Source organism: Vespa velutina, chromosome 12, assembly GCF_912470025.1.
Source record: "Vespa velutina chromosome 12, iVesVel2.1, whole genome shotgun sequence".
Lineage (NCBI taxonomy): Eukaryota > Metazoa > Arthropoda > Insecta > Hymenoptera > Vespidae > Vespa > Vespa velutina.
Genome location: NC_062199.1, coordinates 3,012,743 through 3,022,742, shown reverse-complemented (window position 1 = coordinate 3,022,742; position 10,000 = coordinate 3,012,743). Strand labels below are relative to the sequence as shown.

Here is a 10,000-nt window from a genome sequence, read left to right as displayed (position 1 = left end):
CTCGACAATGTTCGACTTCATACACTCACATCTATCCAACCACACATTCACACTATATGTATATATATATATATATATATATATATATATAGCATGAATTTTGGTAGACATCAGTCGACGTAAAAACAATCCTCTAGAGGAAAATAAAAGTAAAAGGGAAACGTTTGATAATAATGTCCAAACGATTTATCGAATCAGATTTATTTCACTTTCGATTCGTTTGATATCATAACCGTGAGAAATTAATTTATATATTATATAAATATATATATATATATATATATATATATAAATAATTATTCTCAAACATTTAATTTGAATATTTATATTTTAAATATATATATATATATATATATATATATATATATATAATGTTAAATAATTTGATTTTTATAATTATCTATTAGTATATAACATGAAAATATATGAAATTAACCGGAAGATTAGTTATCCTGTGTTTATTTGTGTTAGTAAGTTGAAATGTATTGTATTTTATGGCTATTGCATTAGCAATGAGAAAGGGACAACAATGGAAGATAAAGGATAAATAATGCACGATCAATTTGTCGATGGTCGTTAAACATTTAGCGAGGCATCGATCGTGGCTGCTCACAGCTTGTGGAATCCGTTTCGTATTCATCGTTTTACGAAGGCAGGAAATATTTCGGTGGAAAATCATGATGGTGGGAAAGGACGTATGCGTAACGACGAAGCGAGGAATGTCGAATACTTTATCGAGAAAGGAGAAAAGGGAGGAAAACTCCAGGGAATTCGAAATTCGAAGGGTAACCGATCGAACTCAAGAGATAAAATAATCATCCTGGTTCTATCCTCAATTTTCACGATCTTTCAATCCATCTAAATATATATATATATATATATATATATATATATATATATATATATATATACGAAAGAATTATTACAATTTTAATTATATATATGTATATATATATATATAAAACAAAAAAAAAAGAAAAAGGAAAAAGAAAAGAATATTTTACAAAAATTCTTCGATCTCGTCGCCATGAATGATCTTTGAACGAAGAATTCTATAAAAGTCACGTTTATATAATTCTATTGTTATATTATATTATTCTTTATTAAAATATTATTCTTGTGGTTGATATCTCAAATCTTTTTCAAAATATTACTTCGTTCGAAAATATTCATAGATCGACGAAAAATTGGCAACGATTGATCAAAATTAACCGAAGATGTTAGACAAAATGTAAATGATAAATATCGGACAAAAACCTTAGACAAAAACTTCAGGGATATCCTAAAATTGGGTAGAGTTAAGTTTAACCAACCTAATCCGATCCGATCCGAATCGATCCGACTCATTCTTCTTGTTCTGTCCTATCCTATTCTCTCTTAATTTCTATCCTATCCTGTTCTGTCTTTTCCTATTATACTTATTTCTGTTCAATCATTGAAATTGGCGAACATAATTTACGCCAATGTACGAACATAATCTACGCACATATACGTTTATTTATTTAAATATTTTCTGATTAAGATTTTGTTTATGAAACAAATTAAAAATAAATATGAACGAATGAATCGAAATTTTCATTGAAATTATTTTACATAAATATCTTCTTTTTCGGTTGTTTAACTATAAAAGAAAAGAAAAAACAAAAAAAAAACAAAAAAAAACAAGAAGACATCGAAATATATATTCTTAGATGGAATTTTTCTTTACGATAAAAATCCAAAAGTAATTTTCCTATCAACGAAGATGGTCTATGGGACTTTGCCGCATCGTATATCATTAGTCACGCCATTAGCAGTATGGTTCTTTTAAATTTTTACCCTTGTGAAGGAAGTTTTATCGAAGAAGATAAATTACCAAGATTACTTTCACATATCGCATGTTACCTGGCGTGCATGAATTTAGGTCGCCTAGGGGATGCCAAAGAAGAGAGTGAGAGAAAGAAAGAAAGAAAGAGAGAAAGAGAGAGAGAGGGAGGGGGAAAACGTTGGTGTGTCGGTGAATTTTGAAGGCACTCCTATTTTTTTATTTTTCTTCTTTCAAAACGAGAACTTTCTTGTTATTTTTCGTGCTCAAACTCAAAGGGCGCCAGCCAACTGCAGTGTTTAAAGTCCGCACTGCTCTGCTGTACTTTTCCCTTTTTTATTTTCTTTTTTTTTTTTCTTTTTTCGTTCTTTCTTTTTTTTCTATCTTTTTTTTTTTTTTTAAATACCTTGACTATTATCGACAAGATGAAGAAAAAGAAAAAGAAAAAAAAAAAAATTAGCGACATTTGATCTTTACGAAATGATATAAATAAATGGGATGATGGTGGTGTAGGTGGGGTGAGATGGGGGAGGTGGCGGTGGCAATGGAAGAGGAAAAAGAAAAAGAAAAAAGAAAAAGAACCAAGAAAGAAAGAAAGAAAAAAAAAAAAAAACGAATATGAAAATTGACACGTTCGCCGGGTATATCTCTTGACATCAATATTCTCATTTACAGAAATAGAATTCTAATTATAGACCAAGATGATGATAGAATAGATAACAAAACGAGACCACGATCTCAATTTCGGTGTTCTCATTATTAAAAGGAATCCTACGAAGGAAATTGAACGATTCTTCTTCTTATCGTCTTCGAATATCGACGTCAAGGTTACGTTGATGAAGTTAGCTTTTGTCCACGCACGTATAACAAACCAATCTCATAAGTTTCTCTCTCTTTCTCTTACTCTCCCTCTCTCCCTCTTTCTCTCTCTCTCTCTCTCTCTCTCTCTCTCTCTCTCTCTCTCTTTCGATCGTTGCAAAATCAGAGTGTGTCTCGGTCTTGAGAAAACGAACTATCACCAAAGTTGAATTATTATGGAAAGAAAGAGAGACAGAGAGAAACAGAGAGAGAAAGAGAGAGAGAGAGAGAGACAGAGAGAGAGAGACTGAGAGAGATAGAGAAAGACAGACAGAGAGAGAGAGAGAGAGAGAGAGAGAGAGAAAGAGACATTACTACTTCTATAGTATTCAACGTTCGTTGATAACTATTTTGGAAAGAGTGAGAGAGGTATAGAGGAGAGAGTTAGGTAGGGATGCAGTTAGGTAGGTAGGGTAGGTAGGGTAGATAGGGAAGGAGAGAATATTCTCTTTATTCGTTACTTCTTCGTGACAGTTTACGGAACACTCAGTTAAAGTAAGAGAGACTAAGAGAGAAAGTAACGAAGGATGCAAGAGAAACTATTCGAGAGAAGCAATTTAATGGAACGCGTTCAGTATAACGGCGTTAAACTAGTACGTCCAGACGTCTTTTACGAGATCCTAGTTGATGCGAGGCTATTATCTCTGTCTCTTTCCTTTTCTCAGTAGATTCTTTAACTCGACTCTTCATCAATGAACGTTAAGCCGTTTTAATCTCTTTATTTACTTTATTTATTTATTTTCTTTTTCTTCTATTTTTTTTTTTTTTTTTTTTTTTCTTTTTTTTTTTTTTTATTATCATCATTTTTTCAATGTTCCTTTCTCAAAACGTTAAAATTCGTATTTGTTAATTCGACGTTAAACCAATGATTATATTTATATGTGTTCCTTTCTTTCTTTCTTACTTTTTTTTTTCTTTTTCTTTTTTTTTTTTTTTTTTTTTTTTTTTTTTTGTTACATTAATAGGATAATATCGAGTTTAAATTTTAATTTGCAAATTATTTATGTCTATTTATTTGTGATATTTGTGATATGAAATCGTTCAAAAATAATTTAAGACTAATTGTGTTCGTCGTGTTGAGTTCGATCGGCGAGAAATTTTTCTTCTCTCTTTTTTCTTTTTTCTTTTTCTTTTCTTTTTTTCTTTTCTCTCTTTTTCTCTCTTTTCCGATGAAAAAGATCGCGTAATATAAGTGTTGTGATGGTTGGAGAGGGAACGAAACGGTAAGAAAAATCCGGATAAGACGGTTGAGCTCTCGTATAAATAGGGAACGTAATATTCGAAAAACATTCTTCACACTCGCATAACCGGAAGAGAATAAGGGTGAGGTGGACTATTCTTCTGGCTAGGAGCCAATCGTAGTAGGATGAGGGATCCTCCGTGAACTTTTACGCTTTACTTTCAGTCCTATTCCAGTGCCAACGACCTCAAATGGGTTTGAGTAGAAACTTTTTCGACGCTAATCAGACCAGTATTCTCTCTCTCTCTCTCTCTCTCTCTCTCTCTCTCTCTCTCTCTCTCTCTGTGTTTGAAAAAACCACGAACGACCAACCGATCGAGTTTATTTTCTTCTTTTGTATTAGAAACGATGCCAATCAATGCATATATATAAATACATATATATATATATATATATATATATATATATATATATATATATATATATATATATTGAATTGTACGATTTGTTTTGTTTCGATCAAATAGTTGATATCAATTTTGATCGATGAAAATCGCGTGTTTGGTTTTTTCGAAATAGAAAAAAAAAAAAAAAAGAAACGAACATATTGGACGTATATATATATATATATATAAAGGAATAATCTGTAAATAAAAGTTGTTTTCACGTTGAAAACTTCGTAACTTCGGTATGAGAAGAAAAAAGAAGAAAAAGAAGAAAAAAAAGCAACAACAACAAAAGAAAAGAAAACAAAAAAAAAAAAAAAAAAAAAAAAAAGAATAGAAAAAGGGAAAAGAAAGAATTGATAAAAAGAGACCTGCTAGCTTGCGGAAGAAAAACAGCTGGTGGATAGTTTGAAAATTGATAGACCCGACTTGGGAATACGCGTTTGTTTTCTTACTCGAGCACGGCAGAGCCATTCATCACCTATAATAGTCGACGATGGTTCTTTGCTTTGAAAATCGCCTCTTTCATATTTCCGCTAACGAAACTTTCTTTTCTATTCTTTAAGTTCTTCTTTTAACCTATTCTTATATCCTTATAACTTATACGTTGCCGTTATAAACGTCATTTATCATAACACTATCATGCACCATCTTTTTTCCTCTTTGCCTTTCTTTTTTTTTGTTTTCTTTCTTTTTTTTGTAAAATGTAAAATAGATTTTATTGAAGGGGGAGAGAGAGAGAGAGAGAGAGAGAGAGAGGGAGAAAAAGGGAGGAGGGAGAGAAGCAATGAGTGACACTTGGAGCATAATTTTCCGTTTTGTTTCTTTTTTGTTTCTCTCTTTCTCTCCTTCTTGTTTTCTTTCTCGTTTCTTCTCCTTTTTTCTTTTTTCTTTTTTTTTTTCTTTTCTTTCCTTTTTTCGTTCTTTTATAAATATAACACATGGAACATACTAGGAGTTCACGACTAGGCTAACCGATCTCTCGTCCTTTAATGATTAATGATTCGTCATGCTCTATGTTGAGACTTTTTGATGTATGATGATAGGAAAAGAAGAGAGAAAGAACGATACATTTTTCATGCGGGACATTCTGTCATGAAATTCATGCCCGTCCATTGTAACCATTCCCTTTTTCTCTTTCTCTATCTCTATCTCTATCTTTATCTTTATCTCTGATAGTTCGTTCGTTCGATTTATTTATTTCCACGCAACATCGAGATCCATCATCGGTCTATGATCTTTTTCTATCTTTCTCTATTCTTTCTCTCTAACTCTTACTCTCTCTCTCTCTCTCTCTCTCTCTCTCTCTCTCTCTCTCTCTCTCTCTCTCTCTCTCTCTCTCAATCTCTATCTATCTATATCTATCTCTTTTCTTTTGTTTCTTTTTTCTTTCTACTCTCAATCTCGTTCTTGCTCGAGGAAAGGAACAGTAACAACGACGATTACACATCGCAGTCGTGTCGTCGACAGCAACGTATGGAAGAAGCCGCGAGGTTCTTCCATCCCATTCCCTCCCTCCCCCCCCCCCTCTCACCCCTTCCCTTGCCACCTTCAATTCTCCCTTTCTCCCCACTATCATCCCTTGGTCGCTCCCTTACTACCGACATAATAAATCGCGTAGGAAAAGGAGAGCTTTTCCTAGACGCGCTCGTGGAAAATGAGTTAAAGCACGACGACATTGAAGAGAAAGAGAAGAGAAGAAAAGAGAAGAGAAGAAAAGGGAATAGAAGAGAAGAGAAAAGAAAAGAACACTGGGAAATGTCGTGAGGATTGTCCTACCAACCTACCGTTGTAGGTGTCTCTGTGTGCGCGTATTTTTCTTTCTGGAAAATTCAGCTCGGAATATGGGGGTCGTCGGGTCAGGGTGTAAGAAGACGAAGAAGAAGAAGAAGAAGAAAAAGGGTGGGCCGGGGTGACTACTATTCGTTTGACACACGACTCGTTTCTACTCCGACGTTTGCGTCCAAAATTAGAACGTATTGTGATATTAAGTAAAAAGCTTTTTACATTTGGAAGGTTTTTAAGGAATGCCACGCCTTAAATCTATTTTTCTTTCTTTACTCTTTATCGTTTATCTTTTATCTTCTCTCTTATTCTCTTATTCTCTCTCTCTCTCTCTCTCTCTCTCTCTTTCTCTCTGTGTCTTTTTTCACATAAAAACATACGCAGACGTATACACATACTATCACTGTGTCGATTTTTTTTCCGAAAGAATGCATTACACGTAATGCATTTTCACACCTGACATCTTCCGTTTGAGAAAAGCTTCGCGTTAAAACGTCAACAAGAGTGAGATGTCCAAATTTTTATTTTATTTCAAAAATGTCATATATATATATATATAATTTTTTATATAATATAAGAATAATTATATAATTTCAAATCAATGTAAGGAATACATAATTGCATCTTATTTTAACGAATTTACTTAAATATTATTTGTAAGAAAGAAAGACAAAACAAAAGAAATATATATATATATATATGTATATATATGTATATATACTTTAAATTTATAATTCTTATTGTGACGATATTAATTATGAAACAATAACGATGTTAATATAAAGATTATTTCATATTTCAATATTTTTCATGAAAGAATGCCTTCGAATTCTATCAGGGAAGATGCCACTTGAAATAGTGTTACGTTCGAGGATATATAATTTCACACTCTGTGTCCTCTCTTTCTCTCTCTCTCTCTCTCTCCTTTAGTCACTACGTTCGAGCCAATATCTTCTCTAAATTCCGCCGGCAGCGATAGCCTGAGAGTATCCTGGCTATGTGATACTGTCCTTCTCTGTCTCTCTATGTTAGCATGTCCATCCCTATCTTATTACTTGGTAGAACTCAAGGACCATGTTACTATCTCTATCTCTCTCTCTCTCTCTCTCTCTCTCTCTCTCTCTCTCTCTCTCTCGATGTTTCCTTAACGATGTTAAACGTCGAGTTGGCTCTTCACCATGAAGGTCCTTTTACCCCTTGGCTCCTTCCTGCTCGAAATTCACCCAGGGAATTAAAGAACGAGATTAGCAGGAACGTATCGCATTCGTATTCGCATAAGTTTACGTCCCGAGAAATCTCTACTAACGATGACAGATCGTCGTTTCTCTACGTTTTGAATAATCCCATCTTGTATATCTTTTAACATTTTTTTTTTTGCCCCCCTCTTCTTTTTCTTTTCTGTAAAATATCCAAAGATGGGTGCGGAAAGTCTTCTTGTTCTTCTTCTTCTTTTTTTTTTCTCGTTTTTTTTTCTTCTTTCTCTTCTTCTTTTCTTTTCTTTTCTTTTTTTATTCTTTGTTTTTCTTCGTCGACAAATTCGATTTATTTGATAAATATAATCGATCGCATTAACGTGATCGTTCAAATTTTCCTCGTGGAATATCAAATGCTATTAATTGTGAATAATTTCAAATAATAAAATGATAAAGAATTAGAGATTACGATTGTTTCGTTTCAAGTAAAACATTAAGATTATTCTATGATTGTAAATAAGAAATATTGTTTATCTCTTAAAAGGTAGAACATTTGGTCTTTGTCCATCTAAAATTTAATCCTATTTTAATTTCATTTCGAATTCACTTTAACTCTAATCTGTCTAAACGAGCGGACTTGGGAACACCTGGTGTTACCTTTTAACGGGTTAAAGTAATTCGTACGATTAAGTATTAATGCATTGAAATTATGTGAGAGCGTTAACCTTGAAAGATCATTAAGAAAATTGCAGATCATTTTTATGGCCTTATGGCTATTACAAACAATACGAGTATTTAATATCAATCAAAATGAAATCTTTAAATTCGATTACAGCTTCCTTCTTTTTTTTTTTTCTTTCATTCTTTTTCTCTTTTCTTTTCCTCTTGAGAATGAAATTTCATTTTCATCCTGCATATGCGTTGCATTAGTCGTTCGATCTACGCCTATTCCCTGAACAATCGTAAAAATACAAACGTTTCAAAGAAGTTTTCCCTGTACGCTCGTTAAAAAACTTATTCGTCGAGAGAGAGAGAGAGAGAGAGAGAGAGAGAGAGAGAGAGAGAGAGAGAGAGAGACTGTATGTATACAGAGTGACTTGTTCGAAAAATTCTTTCTTGTTTAATATATTTATAAACGAGATCATTTCTTAGGATAAATGTGATATTTAAAAAGTTTCTTCTCTCTCTCTCTCTCTCTCTCTTTTTTCTTTTTTATTTCTTTTTTTTTTTTTTTTTTTTTTTTTACATTTATTCCATCAAACATTCTATCGTATATAACGCGAATGAAAGCGTATCAAGTTTTACAATTAATTATCACATTTTCAATAAACGCAGATGATATTGAATTGTTATCTCATTTAAATTGTTTCAATCGGTATCATAAATATTATCGATAACAATGATAAAATGTCATTTTGTTGTAAAAATATTACGACATTTTATATTACTCGTTTCATATCCATACAAAAAAAAAAAAAAAAAAAAAAAAGAAATCAATTATATTTCAACGTGACAAAAGTCTAATTTATTTTGATTGTAAATATTTGTAATCTAATTAAAAGATCCACGCGATTATGAGATATTATTATTTGTTATGATTTTATATGAAAAGTATAGATCGATCTTGATCCTTATTTTAATCTTTTCTTTTAAGTTAAAGGGAGAGAACTTTTTTTTCTATCCTTCTTTTCCTAGAAAATAGAACGAATCATTTCGATCTGGAAACGAGGCTCGAGGCTCTTCTTTTTTTCCTTTTTTGTTTCTTTTTTTTTTTTTTTTGTTTTTTTCCTTCTTCCATCCCTTTCTGTTTTTTCTTTCCCCCTCCCTCCCATCCTCTTTCTATCTCTTTTCTTCTATCTCTGTCTCTTCTTTTCTCTTCCTAGCTTTTTTTCTTTTTCTTAAAGAAACGAATATGTACGAGCTTTGATCCTCGGTTAAGAATTTTCCCGTTGACATGTCTGAGATTTTTTTTCGGCCGAATAAATTTCTTAAGCTTTTCTCGAATGTGTATGCTGGTGGATTTATTTATTCTCTCTCTCTTTTTTTTCTTTTCTTTTCTTTTCTTTTCTTTTTTTTTTTTTTTTTTTTTTTTTTTATTATTTTATATTCGAATCGACGAAGCAACGAGGATCGCAACTTTTTCACCGAGATACTGATTTTTATAAGAGGTCAACCACCTATTCGAGAACTTTGTGACGTATGTGGGGAAAAAGAAAAAAAAAAAAAAAAGAAAAGAAAAGAAAAAATATTCAACGTGAGCTCTCTCACAATACGTGATAAGGTATTTCAATTTTTCGTTGTCCTATTTCTTTTTCTTTTCTTTTTTTTTTTTTTTTTTTAATGCAAAAAAAAAAAAAAAAAAGGAAAAAAGTAAGCCAGACAGACGATCGAGCGATTGCAAGCTTTGAAATGATGTTTTAACAAAAGCTTAATATGTCACAAACGTCGAGATAAAATATACATTACATTTCTCTCTCTCTCTCTCTCTCTCTCTCTCTCTCGTTCTCTTTTTTATATTTCCTTCTTCTTCTCTCTGTTATTTATTTATTTATTTATTTTTATTTTTTTTTGGTTTTATTTTTTCTTTCAGTTCGTTCGATTAACGCGGTACAAGCCTTGGAAAAACGAAAATCCATTAGAACGGGAAATAAATGAACGGCAACATTTCAACGCTTATCATTGTTATTCGTTCCTTTATTTATATTTGCAAACTCTCGAAATACAGAACTTTACC

General features: G+C 32.0%; 1 protein-coding gene across 5 annotated transcripts in view; it reads left to right on the top strand.

The window, feature by feature from the left end:
• Nucleotides 1-10,000, top strand: part of LOC124953412 (suppressor of lurcher protein 1) — a 360,539-nt gene that overhangs the window by 129,582 nt on the left and 220,957 nt on the right. The gene's annotated exons all lie outside the window — the stretch shown is intronic.